Genomic DNA, 21,445 nt, shown 5'->3' with positions numbered 1-21,445 from the left:
CCTAATCTACTGGGTTGTGAAGATTTTGAAGTATTAATCGACATCAGCTATTATTATCAATCAATGTCAGCTATTATTATCAGAGGACATGGTAAAGATCCAAACTAAGAGTCATAGTATTGAGCAAACAGAAGAAAAGATTGCTTTGGGGATACACTGTGTGCATGTAAGCATATATTGTGACTGTGTGTGGTTCGTTTATGACTTTCAGGTGGGGTTATGTTAATATTAGCCTGAAATCTTTTACCAGCTGCTTCCTAACCTCCACATGAAATGCTCCTCCAGAAACAGAGCTACTGAGCAAGCAGAAAGGCTCAATGATTTTAAAATCAGAGTTGGTGGGGGGGTGCCCGGGTGGTTCCATTGGTTGACTGCCCTACTTCAGCTCAGGTCATGATCTCACAGTCCATGAGTTCGAGCCCCATGTCGGGTTCCGTGCTGACAGCTCAGAGCCTGGAGCCTGCTTCAGATTTTGTGTCTTCCCCTCTCTCCGCCCCTCCCCCACTCATGCTCTGTCTGTCAAGTAAACGTAATTTTTTTTTAATAAATAAATAAAATCAGAGTTAATGGAGTGTTTTTTTTTCCTTATCAGCTTCCTCGAGTGATGCAATCACAGCTGCACCTAAGCTGGCTAGGCTCAAGTTATAGTAGCCGGAACTTCATTCTTCCTAGCTATTCCCTGCCCTCCTCCTGTGGTACAGGGGGTACCCCATGTCCCCTTGACTCCAGCTACCATGGACTCTTCTTTCATGATTCTACGTCTCATGCCTGACACCAAGATAGCTTATGTACTTGTCTTTGGGTTTACGCCCCTCTTTAGGAAGTACCTTACTGCAAGGGTGCCCCCTACATCTCCTCAGGAGTGCACCTGCTGCTGTCTGCTTCCTTGATCAAGGCAACTGAAACTTGGTCCAATAACTACAATTTCATGCTAAGCAAAGAGACCAGAGATTCCCTATAAAGGTTCCTAAAGGGCCAGGAAGTCTATCATCAAAGGAAAACGTGAACTAGGAGCCATTAATATCCCCTAGAATCATATAGAAAATAGATAAGGAGAAAAACAGTGAGAGAAAGCAGATGTAAAGAAGGCCCATGTTTATGATAATGCAGCCGCCCACAAAGCGACACTACTTCATCGGTTCTACCGTTTATCACCATCCACATCAGAGGAAAGAAGAAATCTAAGCCTGGAGGCTAGCAGTTTTACCAGCCAAGAATTCTCACCTTCCAACTGAGGAGCACAACTGCCATTCTCCATGGCAGAATGACAGCCACAGCAGATACGAGGCAGGGGTGCATTCCAGACTTCCGCCAACAACGGGTTGATTCCCAACATCTGTGATCATGACCAGGACAGATCCAAGAGACCCACCAATTCCATGACAAACTTCTGTTTTCAAAGAAAGTCATCAGTCTAGGGACATACATAATGCTGCAAACCAGAAAGAATTAAGTGTTACATCCTTCACTCACCTAATTATGCAATGATCTTTTCTAATTAACCAAGGCTATCTTTATTTAAGCTTCTTTTCATTCCCCCACAGTGTGTGTTGGGGGTCTGGTAGTGAGGAGAAAAAGGATGGCTGTGGGGAAGAGGACACGCTGAGAAGTTAGTTCTGTATGTATAAGAAAAACGCAGCAGAGAGAAAAGCTGTTTCTTCTGAATTGTTCCATTTGCTTACCCTCCCTGGTCATGTAGACTCCCAAGAGTTAGAACCCTAGTTTCCAAACTTTACCAACACACTGTTCATGTTCAACTGATGAGCGTGGTACAGTGGACTGTAAAAAGGGAAACTGAATATTTTAATTCAATTATAATTAAAGTGTCAAAGGATATTCTTTAGGAATAAAGCAGTTCTGAAGTTCATCTGCAAAAATAAATAAGTAATTATACTGAAGAAAATTTTGACAAAATAAAGGCCAACGAGGGGACACTAGCCCCATCAGACATTAAAATACATTTTAAAGTCCTAATATGTAAACTACTATGGTACTGGCCCCAGAACTGACAGATCAACTGAAGTAAGTAGACACTCAAGAAGTAAATCTTGTATAAAATAGAATCCATTTAAAAGATGGTTTCAAAAATAAGGTGGGAAAGATAAGATTGGTCAAAAACTAGTTTTGGTGCAATTGGTTACATTTTCATAAAGAAACTAGACCAGCTCTTACTAGATATTGCTCTTAAAGTCTCCACCCCTTGAGTGTCCCAGTTCTGCCTGAGTTTGCCAGATCTGCATCCCCAGGGCTTGGGAACTGTTGCCTTGCTTTCTCCCACTCTGGCCCTCTCATCTGGCCTCTCCCCATGGTCTCTGCTGCCTTCAACCTTCCTGAGATCACAGTTCTGCTGGCATCATTACCTCCCACTGTTGGCACCACTCATAGGGTGAGCAACACACACACACACACACACACACACACACACACACACACCACCCATTCACTTCCAAGACAAAGTGTGATCACGGGTCCCCTTAATTCCCACAGAACATCCAGAACCAAGACATCTTTGAAGATTTGGAGTTAATAAAAAAGAAGTATTCAGTGGTTGCCAGGGGAGGGAGGGATGAGAAGGCAGAGCACAGAGGATTTTTAGGGCAGTGAAATTATTCTATACGGTGCTATAAAGGTAAATACATGTCATTATACCTTTGTCAAAACCCATTAGGGTGCCTGGGTGGCTCAGTCAGTTGAGTGGCTGACTCTTGATTCTGGCTCAGATCATGATCTCACAGTTCATGGGTTTGAGCCCTTGCTGGACTCTGCACTGACAGCACAGAGCCTGCTTGGGATTCTCTCTCTCCCTCTCTCTGCCCCTCCCCTCTTCACTCTCACATGCTCTCTCGCTCTCTCTCTCTCTCTCTCTCAAAATAGATACACATTTTTAAAAAATCATAAAATGTACTGTTAAAGAACAAATTATTCAAACACTTGTTAAAATGGTAAGGAAGACTTCATTCAGTAGTATTGCAACAGTGTCGAGACTATCACAATAGGGGAGAGAGGTCAGGCTGAACTCCAAACACAACAAAGACAGCTGGGGATTTATAGCCAAAGAGCAGAGTGAGGGGTCAGTGGATAGAAAATCACTAAGAAGAGACATCAAGGGTAGGGGGATTCTTGTTAAACTGGCTTAACAGGATTTTTGATGAAGGCAGGCCTGGATGATCAGATATCAAGGATGGGAGAAGAATTTGCTCAGATATCAAGTGTGATCAGATATCAAGGGTGGGGTTTCTTACCAAATGGACTTGGCAGGATTCTTGCTAAGACTGGGGGACTCAGGCCTGGCAAGGACAGGACAAGGGCCAACATTAAGGCTTGGTCAAGAAACAGGTTTAGAGGAACCTAATTAAAGCATGGTTGAGGAGAGTCTTTGTCAGTCCAACACCAGGAATGAACCCTAAGATAAACTGTGGACTGGGTGATGATGAAGTGTAACGTAGGTTCATCAGTTGTAACAAATGTACCACTGTGATGCGGGATGTTGATAGTGGGGAGTGGTAAGGGTGGAGGGGACAGGAGGTGTATGAGAACTCTATGTACCTTCTGCTATGAATCGAAAACTGCTCTAAAAAATAGTTTATTAAAATATTTTTCTAAATAAATATGAAATTGAATAACTCCTGACTATGTCACAGGTAGCAGGACCAGTCCTGGGCCCTTCATTAGGCAAGAAGTTTCCAGGCAGATTACCAGCTGTGACACCCAGTTGATCTCTGGGAGATTTAGTCATCCCTGCCATGCCAAACAGCAAGAGTGCCCACTGTTTCATGCAGGTCCCCTCTATTCTATCAACTCTCTCCACTTCTCTGTTCTTGGTGTGGACACTGTGGATTGGCTATCCAAGAGCCACTCACAACACCCTCTCACTGCTCTAAGGAGCTGTAGGGAGGGGACACTGGGAATGCTTTTAAGGCAATAGACTGAGCTGGTATAACTCCTTTAGCCTATTGCCCTTTTATCATTCATCCTGCCCGGAATGCAGACATTAGGTCTAGTGCAACCATCTTGTAATTATGAGGATGACAGCCTCAAGCCATAGTAAAGTGAAAAGAGAGAAAGAGGATATTGATGTCCTTGTGAACCCTGGATTGCCTGTATCTGAAAATTTTTTGCCTGAGACAAATCCTTTATTTCCTCAAGCCCCTGATAGTTGGGTTTGTGTTACTTCTAACCAAACCTAATGTCAGCTGACAAAATTCCCTATGCCCAAAATAAGCAGAAGGGGCAGATCAGCCAACCTATTGCATAAACAAATATCCAACTGTAGGGACCCCTACTTTTCAAAGGTGATTTTACATGGAAAAGCATTATCTCTCTCCATAGCACTTTCCATTCATGATTGAAATGATTCTGTCCTCTTCTTCCTCCCCAGGGTTCTACCTTTATGGATAGTGAGTAGTGGGAAAAGGTGTTAACTGTGATAAGATTTATTATGTGATTTCTATCTCTTTAAAATCTGTTTTTAAAATATCTAAGAACAAAGAATGTAAGATATTGCATCTGAAGAAACACTACTCTGTAACCATAGTTTAAACTAGTGGTGATCTGTGTGGGCTCTAGAAGTGATCATTTTAGCATAAAAAGCAGTTCACTCCTCTAGTCAAAAACTTCCTGTAGTAGTTTGTATTACTTCCTGGTCCATTGATTATTGTGCTGGGTCAAATGACTTGCTTTGGCCCGTGGAATGTAGTAGGTATGATGTGAGCAGAGCTTTTAAACATGTTTGCTGATTTGGCTTTCCCTCTTGTCTTTCTGTTATCTGTCATAAGAAGATACTGTCTCAGATTGAAAAGGCAATCAAAGCAGTCAAGAATCTGATCTGTAGCTTAAAACAGAGCCTCCACAACAGACCCACAGGCTCATGAGTGAAAAATAAAGTTTGTTCTCATAAACCATTGAAAATTAGAAATTGTTTGTTACACAGCATTAGGAAATTATAGCAGACTAATACACTTCCAAAAGTTTTCCAGCTCACTGAGTAAAATTCCAAAGTCATCATAGTAATTTAAAAGAATCCTCATAAACTGGATCCCTTTACCCCTCTGACTTCATCTTCAATTACTTTCCTCCTTTCTTGCTCTGCTCCAGATACACCAGCCTCTTTTCCTCCTCTAACATGTTAGACATGTTTCTGCCTCAGGACTTTGCACTTGCTGCTCCTCCTGCCTATAACTGTTTCTCTAAGTTCCTATCTGGTTCATTTGTTAATTTCCCTCAGTTCTATAAGAAATCATCTCAGTGTACTTATCTCACCATCTGATTTTAAACTGCATTCCCTAGTACTCCCTCACTCCTTCTTTGGTTTTTCTTTCCTATATCTATATGTCCTCCTCCCACCACCTCTCTGTTTTGTTCACTACAGAGTCAAGCTAGAGCATTGCCTGGCACATAGTAGGCACTTCATAATTATTCGTAAATGAAAAAATGGATAAATGAATGAATGAAAATCTCAAAATAAAAGTGTGTAAATAGTAAAAATTTATTATTTAATAAAATAAATACTAAATTTTCATTTTATAAATAAAGAAAAATATATACACAGCATCTAATAAAAGAAGAAAGCTAGATTGTTAAGGAAAGAAACACAGGTGGCCCTCATTTGTAATTAAGGGCTTGGGAATTAACATTACAGAAAGCTACCCTGTCTCCTTTCAAATTAGCAAATGTTTCAAAGAATTATAATATTCCTGTTGGTAAGAGTTATCTTTTGCCAGCAGAGGTATTCTCATACACTATAGGTGGAAATATGTAGAGATTCATTTTGGGGAGAAAGTAATCAATATCTTTAAAGTACCCATTTGTAGTTTGGTAATTTCCCTTCTAGGAATGTTTCCCAAAGAAGAAATTAGTGCTTGATGCAAGGAATTACATACCAAAAGGTTCCTTATAACATTATTCAGAGTGACACAAATTTAGAAACAAGCTAAGCAATCAACAATGGGAGAACAGTTCAATGAATCATAGTATGCTCATAGTTTAGTATATGACGTTTGCCAATATCATTTTAATGATATGGGAAATTGCTCACAACATTATGTTAAGTGAAAAAGGCAGAACATGAAATTGCATACATAGTGCAATCCCAGTTATGCAAAAACAGGAACATGCACAAGAGTGAAAAGCCTAGAAGGAAAGCAGTATAGAAAATGTCAACAGTGGCTTTCTCTATGACATAGAATTGTGAATTATTTTCACCTTTTTAATTCTTTCCTGCATTTTCAAGACATTCTAGGATAATCATATATTGCTATTACAAATGCTTTTCTTATAACTTAAAAGGAAATAAAATGCGAATGTTAAGACCAACCTCTCTGCTAGCAGAAAGTCCACCCATGGTATCAGGATATGATGCTGCAGAATGCCAAAGCCTCTCTTGCCCATATTTGAGTTGGGAAACATAATTGAATCCTAAGATGGTGCAAGGGAAGAAGATGGAGAAAGAAGAGAGAAAGTCTCTATTGGCTTCAATTTTCACATGTTTCATATAGCACTATTTTTTTCTCTACTAGTTTGTAATTCCTTCAAGACAGAGACCATACTTTCTCTTTAGTGTCCTGCAGCTTCATCCTAGGCTTGGCACACCACATGGGGAGGACAGGGGAACACAGAACCGAAATGCAGGTGAGGAAACAGAAACATGGGAGGAAAGAAAGGTGCTGAGGGGCAGCAGAATGAAGGCATGGAACATAGTGGGAGATGGGAGATTATGCTAAAAAGAGAAATGGAAATCAAAGACACAAATGAAAAGGGGGCATAGGATGGGAGGAGAGAACAGGTGAGGAGGATGGTGAAGACAAGTGCCAATGTCACACTGCGTGATGACTGGATTCTGGCCCCATCCTCTAGGAAGTCATTGGGCTAAATCCACTCCAGAGCTTAAAAGGGAAGTTCTCACTGGTTATACATCAGTCTGAGATAATTCCTGAGAAGATCATGACCAGCCATTGCAGAAGTCCTTGACCTTGTAGCCAGGTCTGCTCAGCAGTAGGATCAACATCAGCACTGTGTGACTCACCAGCCACTACATAATTTGGAAAAACACAGAGACACCAAAGCCTTCCTTGAGGTCACTTGCAGCATCTGAGGCCCATTGTGATCTCACTCTGGTTAAGAGAAATGTAGGGAGTGGATATGTGGGTGGTGAGAGACTATAAATAATAAAGCTGGGCATAAGAGGTGGGGCAAGTAGGTCAGCCCAAATGGCAATCTCAATTTCTCTAGTCCCTTTGGTGCAAAGAAGGCACATTTTTACCTAGAAAAGGGGGATGTTGTGGAGTAAGAAAATATAGCTGTTGGTTAAATAGACTTGATATTATCATTTCCTCCCTCAACACCTCCAAACGCCCACATAGTCCCCACCTCTCCTCTGATCACTGCGTGACCGAACCTGCCTGTGTGTACTTCACAGTTCTCTTCCCTAGCTCCCTCCATTCATGTAGATATTTCCTGAGCAAGAAGCCTTGAGCTGAACTCAACACTCTTCTTCCTCCTTTCCAGTGGCTTTTCAGGGGGTTATGACCATGGCATGCTGGATTAGGATGCTAAACATCTTTTCTCCTTCCCAGGCTAGAGGGTAAAGATGTCATCCCAGAGACTTAAGGGAGCTCCAGAGAGGGGCCCCAATTTCTAAAACTGCTCAGAGTTTCATAAGCTGCCAAAGAACTGGGACAAGATGACCAATAATGTGAATGGAGCTCAAATACTCTGGGACATTCTCTTAGGTGAGCATGCCCTGACTCCAGGGTAGTAATTGGAGACTGCTTGGCAAAACATCACCAATGAGGGAGACCCAGTATAAACATCCAGGTCATGGTTATTACTGAGGATTAGTTCTTACACTTGACCAGAGGTTTAGAAACACATGTGCTATCATTCTCCATTGGAAATACCAGCCCACATTCTCAAAAGCATGGTCAATAGTAACAATAGATACCTGTTCTGCCAAGTGTGGTGTAGGTGTGCCCAGCCTCTCGCATAACACAATCCCATATGAGCTCCCTGTTTGTGGATTTGGAGGAGTCACTTAACCTGTATGAGACTGGCTTCCTAATCTTGCCTGGTGAATATGAGAATTTGAGTTTATTTAAGGCTTCTAGCACAAAATGGAAACTCAGAAGTGGTTGTTGCTGTTATTAACATGCTATTTCAAATGCCAAAGTTTACAAAGATTGGTAAGATATTTCCTGCCTTTAACATCTATAATGCAAACATAGAGGCTAAGATGAATGCACAATAACCATCATACAAGATAGGATTATAAGAAAGTTATAAATTTCTGTGCAAATTCAGAAGGGGAAAGATCACAACCCCTGGTGGTTTGGGTGGGGAGGGGGGCAGCAGGAAAGACTTTCTGGAAGAGGGAGGTTTCTGTAGAAGCAGGTATTTGGTATGAGTGGCAATTGTTCAGGAGGAGCAGCAGAGAGACCCCAAGGCAGGAAGACAAGGGCTGTCAAGAAACATCAAGTCATAAAGCTCAAGTATGGGAGGGGGAGAGACGATATTAGAAGGATGTTCTGGGGCTAGGCTGTGGAAAGCCCAAATGCCAGGCTAAGGAGTTCGTACTTAATTCAGTGGTCAGCAGGGAGTCATTGGAGGCTGTTGAACAGGAGAGTTGATTTCTTTATAGCTGTGCCAGGCTAAATTAAGCATAAACAGTACTTTATAATTGGAAAGGGGAGGCTCAGAAATAGCTCTTGACTCAGAAACAGGCATAGGGAAAGGTAATGAGAAAACACAGCTCTGATCAAAGCCAGGAGGTTAATTAAATTTCTAATTATTGTGAAAGGCCATTAAAAATCCCTAGTTCACTGGGGATAACCACTGTGGAAGGGCTTGAAAGAATGATACTCTTCTTAACCCTGAACAGGTGCAACAAAGTTGGACGTTTGCTTTTCTGTGGAAGAGGAATGTTTAAGGTGCTTGGTAAAGGGTAGGTAAACATGTACACATGGTTGTTCTCTATGAGTTCACATCTCCCAAATATCCATGTACACTGCTCTGTAATATCAGGTCAGTAACTCGTTAAAAGGAATCAACATGGTAAATTATGGGTCTCTAATTTGACCTCTTATCCATAGGCCATGCTGAGATAAGTCAACCTGTTCCATAGTGCCAAGCTTTACCATTAATTGTTAAAAATCTATTCCTATGACAAAGTGTCCCATAGTTATTTGAATAACTAGTAATCTACTAATAGGTCAGTTTACCGTGGACCACTGGGGAGTAGTGGAGAGCTGTCCACGGACATCATTGGTGGAATTGGTCCTGAATACCATCATCATCTTGAGTCGCCATGGTGTACACAGCATGGTAATCTGTGCTGAAGTAGGATAATTATACCATCTCAGTATTGTACATGACTTTGTGGTTTATAAAATATTTTCACAACTCCTGTCTCATAGAAGATACAACCTGTATTCCCCTTAAGCAATTGAGAACACTGAGGTTCAGAAAGATTAAGAAGTGCACCTGGATTTATTCCTGGGCTGCAAGGGTGGTTCAATATTCACAAATCAGTCAACATGATACACCACATTAATAAAAGAAAGGATAAAAACCATATGATCCTGTCAATAGATATAAAAAAAAAAAAGCATTTGACAAAGTATAACATCCATTCATGATAAAAGTCCTCAACAAAGTAAGATTAGAGGGAACATACCAACATAATAAAGGCCATATATAAAAAACCTACAGATAATATCATCCTCAATGGGGAAAAACTGAGAGCTTTTCCTCTACGGTTGAGACAGGGATGTCCATTCTCACCACTTTTATTTAACATAGCATTATGGGGATGCAAGCTGGTGCAGCCACTCTGTAAAACAGTATGGAGGTTTCTCAAAAAACTAAAAATAGAACTACCCTACGACCCAGAAATTGCACTACTAGGCATTTATCTAAGGGATACATTTCGAAGGGAATGCTGTTTCTAAGGGACACATGCACCCCCATGTTTATAGCAGCACTATCAACAATAGCCAAAATATGGAAAGAGCCCAAATGTCCATCGATGGATGAATGGATAAAGAAGATGTGGTATATATATATATATATATATATATATATATATATATATATACACAATGTAGTATTACTCAGCAATCAAAAAGAATGAAATCTTGCCATTTGCAACTACATGGATGGAACTGGAAGATATTATGCTAAGTGAAATGAGTCAGTCAGAGAAAGACAAAAACTCATATGACTTCACTCATATGAGGACTTTAAGAGACAAAAACAGATGAACATAAGGGAAGGAAACAAAAATAATATAAAAACAGGGAGGGGGACAAAACATAAGACATTCATAAATATGGAGAACAAACTGAGGGTTATTGGAGGGTCTGTGGGGGGGGATGGGCTAAATGGATAAGGGGCACTAAGGAATCTACTCCTGAAATCATTGTTGCACTATATGCTAACTAATTTGGATGTAAATTTTTTAAAAAATAAAAAAAAAACACGCTGAATAAAAGAAGTGAGAAAAAAAAAACATAGCGTTAGAAGTCCTAGCCACAGCAATCAGACAACACAAAGAAATAAAAGACATTCAAATGGGCAAGGAAGAAGTCAAACTTTCACTATTTGCAGATGATGTAATACTCTATATAGGAAACCAAAAAGACTTCACCAAAAAAATTGCTAGAGCTGATACACAAATTCAGTAAAGCCACAGGATACCAAATCAATGTACATAAATCTGTTGCATTTCTATACACCAATAACAAAGCAGCAGAAAGAGAAATGAAGGCATCAATCTCATTTACAATTGCACCAAAAACCATAGGTTACCTAGGAATAAACCTAACCAAAGACGTAAAAGCTCTGTGCTCTGAAAACTATAAAACACTGATGAAAGAAATTGAAGATGACACAAAGAAATGGAAAAACATTCCATGTTAATGGATTGGAAGAATAAATATTATTAAAGTGTCTATATTCCCCAAAGCAATCTACACATTTAATGCAATCCTTATCAAAATACCAACAGCACTTTTCACAGAACTAGAACAAACAATCCTAAAATTTGTATAGAACCACAAAAGATCCTGAATAACCAAAGTAATATTGAAAAAGAAAACCAAAGCTGGAGGCATCACAATTGCAGACTTCAAGTTATATTACAAAGCTGTAGGGATAAAGACAATACAGCACTGGCACAAAAATAGGTACATGGGTCAATGGAACAGAATAGAAAACCCAGAAATAAGCTCACAACTATATGGACAATTAATCTTTGACAAATCAGGAAAGAATATCCAATGGAAAAAAGATTGTCCCTTCAACAGTGTTGAAAAAACTGGACGGTGACATGCAGAAGGATGAAACTGGACCACTTTCTTACACCATACACAAAAATAAATTCAAAAGGGGCCAAAGACCTAAGGGTGAGACAGGAAACCATTAAAGTCCTAGAAGAGAATATAAGCAGTAACCTCTTCGACATTAGCCATAGCAACTCCTTACTAGATGTCTCCTGAGGCAAGGGAAACAGAAGTAAAAATAAACTGTTAGGATTTTATCACATAAAAAGCTTCTTCACAGTGAAGGAAACAATCAACAAAATTACAGAATGGGAGAAGATATTTGTAAATGACATATTTGATAAAGGGTTAGTGTCCAATAATCCAGTTAAAAAATGGGCAGAAGTCATGAATAGACATTTTTCTAAAGAAGACATACAGATAAAACAGCAGACATTTGAAAAGATGCTCAACATCACTCATCATCAGGGAAATGCACATAGTAGATACTCAATAAATATCTGTTGAATGAATGACCGAGTATGTGAGTAAATAAGAAAAATGTAGGCACAGAATGCATTGGGTACTGCACCCAACAAAGGCCATTAAATTCTTCTGGGAAAAGACAGCTATCACACGTTCAGGACTTTACACACAAAAAAAGAGACTTAGATGGAATGTTTTCTGCAAACTGTCATAGCAACAGTAGCAATTTGTGACATTGTAGAGTGAAGTGGCACATTAAAATATTCTCTTTGCCAAACTATTTCTTCAGATCAAACCCATAGAAGAAATAGCAGATACCAACCACGCCTGGTTATATATATTCTCATCCTTGTTTCCTTTCATTTATGTGCCCAGATTTTTTGAACTAGCTAGATGTGGGTAGCTCCAGTTCAACCATTATTTCTGGCTCTTTCTTATATATTCCAACTTCTATTCCATGAATGAATCAAAAGGAGGTTGCCTTGACAACAATCACCTCTCTCTAATTAAGCCTTGAGTGCTTCATTGAGATAAAAGCCCACAGAGTACCCAGATTCAGGACCTCAGACAATGCACAGACTCTGAAAGGCTAAACGGAGAGGTGCCACTCTAGATAAAAGCCTGAGAAACACTTCCTTCTCACCACCTGCCACCCCAGCTCCTGCCGCCATTCAAACTGATGGATAAGCACTAGATGCAATCCTGCAAACAGAAACCACATGAAGAGACTCTTTTGAAATGGGCCCATGAGCCACTGTTTTCCAGGTAATAAAGACATTGAGTGATTAGGTGATAGACTCATCAAATCCCTTCTGTACCTTTCACTTGGGCAGTATCTTGTTGGAGGAGCCAGAGAGCTCTTATTTCAGAAGACTTGGATGTTCTGTTCTGGCCCAAGACAGAATGCTAGGACTCCCATCAGAGCCACATGTACAGGTTTGAATCCAGGATTATAACTAAAACACCAGGATACAAAGCCCAAACCAAGCTCTAACCTTAATTTTCTTCAAAAAAATCCACAAGATAAACCCAAATAAAATCTGTGTATTTATAAAATAATTAAACCAGAATAAAACTGGATGAAAATACTCTCTACACCAAACTAATGTTTTATATCATTCAACTATTCCCAAGACCTGAAATACAGAGGCATAGTATTAGTATTGCCAAAATTTCCTAGAGTTGGGGTATCTCTTTCAAGAAGCGTGGAATTTGCAGGGGGGTGGAATGTTTAAGATATTTTCATCATTATTATGAAGTCATTTATTCTGCAGTTAGTATATCCCAAACCCTGCACCTTAAACACTTCTCACACATAATTTTGTCTAATCCCCATCACTACTAGGTAGTCCTATTACCCCAATATTATAGATGAAGAAATGGTTAAGGGGCCTATGTAGACTTCTCAAGGTTCTATACCAAGTCATGCAGAGATTTGAACCAAGATTATAATTTTACCTTCATGACCAACCCCTCTTAGGTGAAAAGAAGAGAGAAATAGAGACAAGGAGGAAGAGGTGGCGGAGGGGTGGGAGGAGGAGGTGAAGAAGAGAAGGAGAAAAAGAAGAAAGAAATAAGGTTAAAAGGAGAGGAGAGGAGGGGTGCCTGGGTAGCTCAGTGGGTTGAGCACCCGACTCTTGATTTTGGCTCAGGTCATGACCCAGGGTTGTGGGAGCAAGCCCCAAGTCAGGCTCTGTGCTAAACATGGAACCTGCTTGAGATTCTTTCTCTCTCCCCCTCTGCCCCTCTCTTCTGCTCACGCCTCTCTCTCTAAAATAAAATACAAGGAGAGGAGGAGAAAGGAAAGGAGAGATGGAAAAGTGGGAGTAGGATGGAAATGCAGCCAGATTCCAGTGTTGAAACCAAAGTTGCTCATCTTATGAGACAATGAACTGGACAATTCAGAAGCAAGAAGGACGCATCTGGCTCCTTATTGGCACAGGTGGTTTGGGGATGAACAGAAAGGCCTCAATATCACAGACAGGCCTTACTGACTCAGGTCTCCTGCATTTGTTTGCTTTTTCTCTCTGTCAGCCCTTAGGATCCCACGGGGTTACAGTTCACTAGGGATGCCCGTTTGTCTTCCAAAATTCGAAACCAAAGTGCATTGAATCCTTACTTTGGAAAGGACTTTGGGAAAGGTACTGAATACTAGGGTTCTTGTGTAATCTTTACATCTTAGATAGAAATGGCACTTGAGGTAAAGGCACACACCATTGCACTTTCTAGAATCGAACTCCATTCCAGAATGGCAGTCCTTGATGGTGGTAGCAGGTACCTCAAATTTTAGGGGATTTTAAATCTCAGTTTAGCTCTGACTTTTTCAGAATGAAAAGACAAGGTATATGTGGGCTGATAGAGGGAAACAGGCAAGGTAGATGAGAGGTTAAACCATGATCTACCATGGTATAGCTGCTTTTATGCTTATAGTTTGTAAGACTTATTTTTCCACAAGTGGTTTGCAGATAGGTCTTACACTGGAAAGTTCTAGTAGCTGTTAGAGGGTAGTAGACAACAACAACAAAAAAGCATCTCAACAGTGAAAGAATATCTGAACTTAGACCAACTCTCATCTAGGAATATAGGTCTAGGAACCTTACAAACTGGGTTGGCCTCATAGCCAAAAAAACTTAGAAGAAAACTAAAATTCTTCTCATTTCCCACTTTATAAAATAAGACAAAAGAAAGAGATTTAATCTTTTCAAAGGTGTAATTAATGGAATACCTAATGTGTTTGAAAGGATTGAGAGATTTGCAGCTGGACAAGAGTCTGAGCTTGACTGACTTAGGGATAAGACAGATTATTCAGGGCACACTCATATGCACACACACAAAACCCCAAGCTAATTATGAACTCCAGGAAAATAGAAAAATTGTGCAGCAAAGGAAAGTAATCACAGGTTGCTACATGGCCCAGTTGTGTAGAGCACTTACATATTCATAAATTGAAAACGATGACTATTATAGCAATGAAAATTATAATATAATCATATTGCAAGAATGTGAATTCTAAGAAGAGTGTGTGTATCTGTGTGTGTGCAAACAGCAAAACCGTTTGCAGAAGTAAGAAGTCTTAATAAATTAAGTGGCAATACAAGCACATTATGTAAAGATACAGAGGTTAATACTCAAAATTTCATCGAAAGTGTTGAAAATGGCTGCCCCTGAGGAATGGAATATTTTGGGGACTGACGTTTTTCCTAACAAATTATAGAAGATAATTTGACTTTTAAACTATGTGCATGTCTTCTTGATGGAAGAAAAAAAAACAAACAAAAAAATCATTCACATATCATGGTGCTATACACAATCAAGAGCTCAACAAATGTGAACTATTCTTATTAACCATGAATGTTGACATCTTTAAAATGGGACCATTTTAAGTAAAAGTAAAAGACTCTATTACTCAAAGTATAACAATCTCATGACAGAGCTCTCAAAAAGCCCACATGCTGTGAGAGAACCTTCTCTCTGCCATGCCCCACATGAGGCCCTGAGAACACAGCAGTAAGCAAGCCAGACCCAGCTGTTTGGGTCATGGGCTCATCTGCGTGGAGAAGGTAGAGGAATCAAGAGTTGCCTACTTAGTGCTGTGCTGGGGAAAGGACAAGGTGTAATGGGGGAAGGGTCCCTGCTCAAACTGGAGATTGGTCAAAGAGAGCTTCCTAGAGAAGGAATCACTTTGGAGATCAAGCCCAGCAATTATCGAGGCTCCATGCCAATCTCTTCAGCCAAGCACTGTAACAAACATAAAATAGAAGGTGATACATACATTCAAAGAATGTGCCCCTCAGTTAAGGAGTTTACCAAATCCCAAGATCAGATGCCCTTACTGGGGACAAACTGGAGAGTAAGGCCCAGTAAAATCAGAGCCAGAAGGAAAGTCTGAACAAAAAGACTTTGGACATGACATTCAGAAGCACCACACAAACAAATCAGCCCACACAACAATATCAGCCCAACCCCAATATTACTGGGGATTTGCCTACTTCTAGCAGCATGGTTCTCATGTCATTATTTAAGAGAAGGTTCATTCATCAAACTTATCTCATTTGTAAAATACCCCAGATTGTAGCAGGTATGAGCTCCAGACCACATACACCAGAGCCCCCTGGCTAGACTTCCTATCACCCCGCAAGTCACAAGGACCAGCTTCCTGAGCAAAGATCATCTGAGCTTTGGAGAAACCAAGTTCCTTGGAAAAATCCTGGAAAACCCCCATCAGTGCATGTGCTATGTAGATGGCAGTCAGTCACCTAAATCCTCCCAAAATAATGATATAAACCAAAATGGAAGAGCGATTGTGACCTAATAACTGAGAGGCAACCCATAGTGGGTCCGTGGTAATTTGTACAGTGAAGGTGATGGATGTTTTCTGTGGTTGGAAAAGGTTTGTGGTACCAAAATGCACTGAAACCTCCTTTTTCTGATTTTTTTTCCAAACAAAATCTCACTCTAAATGTCAGAGAGCTTTTTTTGATCTGTATGCTTACTTGCTCACTTGTCTGTTTTTAACCAGAGACCAAAACTGATGGAAATATCTGTTTGATTCCATCCAGGGGATATTTTGGTGTTCAAATTAAATACTTTTCAAAAATATAAAGAACTGGTTCTGGTTCTAACTAGTTCAAAAAGAGGCTTGTTTTATTTTTAAAAATACACATTTGGTTCTTGGTTTCTAAGTTCAGTTTTTTAAAATGTAATTTGGGAGCTGAGCACTTGGTTCAGTTTTTTCTGGTTTTTGGCACCGAGTTTGGTTGGCATCCTGGCTCTCAACTCCTGTTCGCTGGCGCTGACAAGGCGGCTCGCTTAGCTTGGTTTCTGCGAGTTCTTGGCAATGGGAAGGGGGACAGGTGCTGTGCTCTTAAACTGGCTGTGATTAGCCAAGGAAAAGCCCAATCAGGGCGCACAGAATGCTGGCGTTGGAAGGGTCTCTGTGGCCAGATAGCCCAGTCCCCACATTTAGAGACCGGTGACAGGGAGACTCACCCAAAGTGACACCATAAAACAGTGCAGAGTGGACGCTGTCCATCTGACTTCCGGGTTCCCTTTTACTTCGCCAAGCCCTTTAGAAGACCCTTCAGAAGGTCATGCTTTAGGGTAATGAAGGGGATTCCAACAGTAACATTTTCAAAGTACAGTAAAACCTTGGATTGTGAATAACTTGTTCTGCAAGTGTTCCGTGAGATGAGCAAACATTTCTTTTTTTTTTAAGTTTTTATTTATTTATTTTGAGAGAGACAAGGACAGTGTGAGCAAGGGAGGGGCAGAGAGAGAGGGACAGAGTAAACCCCATGCAGGCTCCCCACTGCCAGCTGTCGAGCCCGACGCGGGGCTCGAACTCATGAACTGAAAGATCATGACCTGAGCCAAGACCAAGAGGCAGACACTTAACTGACTGAGCTACCCAGGTGCCCCAACATTTCTAATAAATTTTAACTTGATAAATGAACTCCTTGCAATATGAGGAGTACGTGACACCAAACGTCCTATGATCACAACTGAGCCAACGGTTCTTCTCTCCTCTCTCTCTATCGCTGAGGGATTATTGGTGATTGTCTCCCATGCTCAGATGCTCGGTCTCTGGCCATGGTGTTTGGCAGAAATCAGTGATTTTTCAGAACGTTGGAAGGTGCCCACAACTGGCACTAGGGCATTTTTTGTCACTTCAAAACACCTATGGACAGTCTTTTGCTTTTCCATACAAGAGGAAGCTTAGAATGCTTTCCTTCATTCTAGGTCAGTGGATAGGTTCTTTGTTAAAGTTGCACGAGAAGTGAAAGATTTCACTGAGCCAATAGATAGCAGTGGTTCTATTAGTGATAGTGAAAGTCCTACACGATAACTCTCCTCTCTCCTGTCTCTGTCACACCAGCCACGAAGGTTTTCAAAGGTAAGTACAGGTTAATTTATTTGTTTATTTTTATTTGTATTTTTATTATTTTGTGTTACAATATTCTAATCATTTTATATGAATAATTTTGGGTTGTGGAGCGAATCATCTGGGTTTCCATTATTTCTGACGGGGAAATCCGCTTTGATATACAAGTGCTTTGGATTACAAGCATGTTTCTGGAATGAATTATGCTCACAAACCAAGGTTTTACTGCATTACTTTCCCATCTCAGCCCTTGAACTGACATTGTGGGGACCACAGCAAAACATTTGAAAGCTGCTTCCCAGCTCCTAAGCCCATGTGTTCCCTGACTGTAGGAGCATTTCTCAGAGCCCTGTGCAGTGATTCTGGGAAGTGGTAGGTGGGTAGAGGAGCCAGCAGGTATTTAAAAAGACCGAAGGTACTAACATAAGAATGAGCCTATAAATTCTACCCCCTCACTGTTGCCAAGGCAATGCAGGTGGGCCTAGAGCTGGCTCTTGGGCAAGAAATCCCCACCCCCTCTCTTCACACACATTTCTCTGGATACACGTGGCTTTTTATGACAGCTCTACTTTTCCTGTAAAAGGCGGCTCATTTTATCCAGATTCCAACCATGTACAAATATTCTGAGGAGTGTGGAAGAGCCCGCAGTACAACTTTCCCTGAGTCCTGGCCACCCCTTAGAGATGAGGCCTCCCTCAAGCCCATATCCCTGGAACCTCGGAGCTGCTGAACCCTCCAGGGTGTGGACTGCAGCCTCTCCTCACACTCACAGCCTTTCGTTGCTCTCCCACCAAATACAGGCCTGCCGACCTGGCCTCCAAACTGTGTCCCCCCGCAAAGTCAATGCGAAAAGCACAGGGCCTACAATCAGCATGTCTTGTTGAAAAAGCAGAGTGACCACAATCATAAAGAAAGGGGAAGGCCAACAGGAGAGCAGACTCCTGTTCTGCTCTCAGAGGGCCAAGTGTGAGAAAGAGGGGGTTAATCCACATTCTGACTCCATTTCTGTTTCTTTTTCCCCCCAAGGGGTTCCATGACGTATTTCAAGCTCCCCTCCTCCACATCTCTACACACAGAGACACCTTTTTATTCCTAACACAGCTGCTGTAATTAATGATGACAGCCTAGCCATATGGCACCACTCACTCGGCTCCATCAAGCAGCATCAAGATCATATTCATGGTATTTACCCCACACGTCTGTGACAGTCAAATTCGGCCACACCAAGAGCCATCCTTCTATTGGCCTGTGCCTCCAAGAGTGTTCCACGGAGGGTACACACAGGAAGGAAGATAAATCTGGATGTGTTACAGCTTAAAATCTGGGGCTGGCCCCTCTACAGATCAGCCCAGACGGATCATTGAGGACTAAAATAGTACAGGAGAAAGGTCTGTTCTAAACGTCAACCTCATGTTATCATTAGCCAGGCTGTTGATGCCTAATTCATTACTGATTGTATCAGCTGAGTCAATGATGTCATTTGATCAGATAGAATCCCTGTATGTGCGTGGGTAAGGGCGAGCCAGAGTGAACGGGTACATGCTCCAGATAGAGTGAGAGGCAAGCCCAGCCCAAGGACTAGAGAGAGGAACCCAAGCCCCTGAGGGGAGCAGCAGGTGAGCACCAATCCTCCCCTGTTCCACCTTCATAGCTCTGTCCTGGGCCCCCTCCCATCCTCCTTTCCTATACCATCAATACTGCCATTAGGCAGATCCGGGGAAGCATTTGTTCCTAACCCTCTGAAGAAGCAGGTACAGGTTTACATGGCCTGGAGTGCCCCGATTTCTGCCACCTGTAAAATATCCCAGCCACATTAAGAAATGAAATGAGCTAATGGGGTTCCTGGGTGGCTCAGTGGTTTAAGTACCCGACTCTTGGTTTCAGCTCAGGTCATGATCTCACAATTCCTGGGTTCGAGCCCCACATCAGGCTCTTCACAGACAGCACAGAGCCTGCTTAGGATTCTCTCTCTCTGCCCCTCCCCCACTAGCTCTCTCTCTCTCTCTCTCTCTCTCTGTCTCTCTCTCTCTGTCTCTCTCTTACTCTCTAAATAAACAAACAAACATTAAAAAAAAAAGAAAGGGAATGAGCTAAGAGTCCCAGGAAGATCTCAGAAGCTAAGGACTGTGAATAAACTTTCAAATTTTGAGTATTTAGATTTTGTTTCAATATTTGTAGGATGCCATTTATAAACTATCTCAATAAAATGTCATGAACTAAGGCACAACAATTTACATAATAGAAGTTAGTAACTACAAATGAACTAAATCACTGAATCAAATGTTTTAGTTTTTAGGCAACATGGGATTGAGTATAGTGTGTGGGGTTTGTGTCCAAGCAGATTCAGCTCTGTCTCTGATGGGGAACATCACAGCATCTGCCTGAATGGTGGTGATTTGAGTTCTAAAGTGGGGATGATATCACCACATCTTAATAAATAAGATGACATATGGGAAGCCTCGCACATCAGTGGCGCTCAATAAGTCTTCATTCTCTCTTCTTTACCTCCTTTTCCTCCAAAACCGTAGACTTGTTATATTGGTACCCACACACTTACCACCCTAGGAGCAGTGCAGAGACACAAAGAATAGTATGAACCTTTTAAGTGCTATTCACCGTCACTGCGATAGGTGGGGGCTGATGAGGGAGAATAACATGTTATCATCTTAGAGAAATAAGGAAGTGTGCATCCATTAGAGTGGTCCATTTACAACTCTTCCAACAAAGGGCTAATTATATTGAATGCATGGCTTTCCCATCTACCCTCTCTTCCAAAAACAAACAAGAAAAAGCATAACAATTCTGGATAGAGGCTATCAAAATCTGCCTTTACAACCTATTTTAAATGACTTCATGCATATTCTGCAACATCCAGCAGATACTATTTCATACAGGTATGAAGATCCGACTCCAACTGTGGAGAGAAGACTCTGCCACTTGGGGGTTAAAACATGCAGGTTCTGGGCTCTTTGCATAAGGACATTTTGAAAAATTTCAGATGGTTCCACCAGGCAGGGCCAACCACGAAGCTTTGTCTTTGCCTGTGTGGTCTGTGAGCCGGGGAACAAAGGGGAGGGGTCTCCCATCAGGGTCCCCACCCAGAACCCCCTTGGACCACAAACACAGAACCACATACGGAGACTGCCAGATGTTGGAATTTTCTGGTCTGCCCTCCCAGCACTACCTGACAACTCAGCGCCACGCATCAGGCAAACGAATCCCATTCATGAAACTGTAAGTGTTTTTCCTCAATTCACTAAGAGACACGGAAATGGTCCTGCTGCAGTTCAACTGTGGGTTAATCTCAGCTAACGCAAATCATTGTCCCCTGTGCACAAAGGAACTTGGAATTCTGTGCTGGGGCCATGTCAGAATGGCTTCGTTGTTAGGCAAGAATATATCCAGTGTGAGGCAACAGAGAATATATACAAATGCGTGGGGCACTGTGTTTCCACCCCTGCCTCTCCCTGCCTCGCCTGCCATCTCCAATCAGCAGCCAGCAATATAGGAGGCTCCCAGGACAGCTCCCACCCCAGGGCATCCAAACTCTGTTCTGTCAACAACCTAATCTCACAAGGGTCCCTTTTCCTTTTTCATAGGCTCCCCCTCAGAAACCCACAACTGTGGAGTGTTCACGGACACTTCCAGTTTGGAGACAGTTAGCAGTGGTGGGGCAGTTGCCATAGCTGGACCATCAATTCAGAAAGCAGATCAGGTTAAAACGTTCTTTAATGAGCACAACTCTGCAGGGACCAGTTCTGTATCATAGTGAGATTAATATGCATATTAGAATGTGTGAATAATCTTTGCATACTGTAATAACATT

General features: G+C 41.5%; 1 long non-coding RNA gene across 1 annotated transcript; it reads right to left on the bottom strand.

The window, feature by feature from the left end:
• Positions 1-1,099: 1,099 nt before the first annotated feature.
• On the bottom strand, positions 1,100-21,046 carry LOC144616014 (uncharacterized). The gene is made up of 4 exons (XR_013554864.1): positions 20,804-21,046; positions 9,213-9,325; positions 6,314-6,414; positions 1,100-1,432 (listed from the first exon to the last, which is right to left on the bottom strand). It is a non-coding gene; the product is annotated as an uncharacterized LOC144616014 (long non-coding RNA).
• Positions 21,047-21,445: the final 399 nt, after the last annotated feature.

Source organism: Panthera onca, chromosome B1 (genome assembly GCF_046562875.1).
Source record: "Panthera onca isolate mPanOnc1 chromosome B1, mPanOnc1 haplotype 2, whole genome shotgun sequence".
Taxonomy (NCBI): Eukaryota; Metazoa; Chordata; class Mammalia; order Carnivora; family Felidae; genus Panthera; species Panthera onca.
This window is presented reverse-complemented; position numbering and strand designations above follow the sequence as displayed.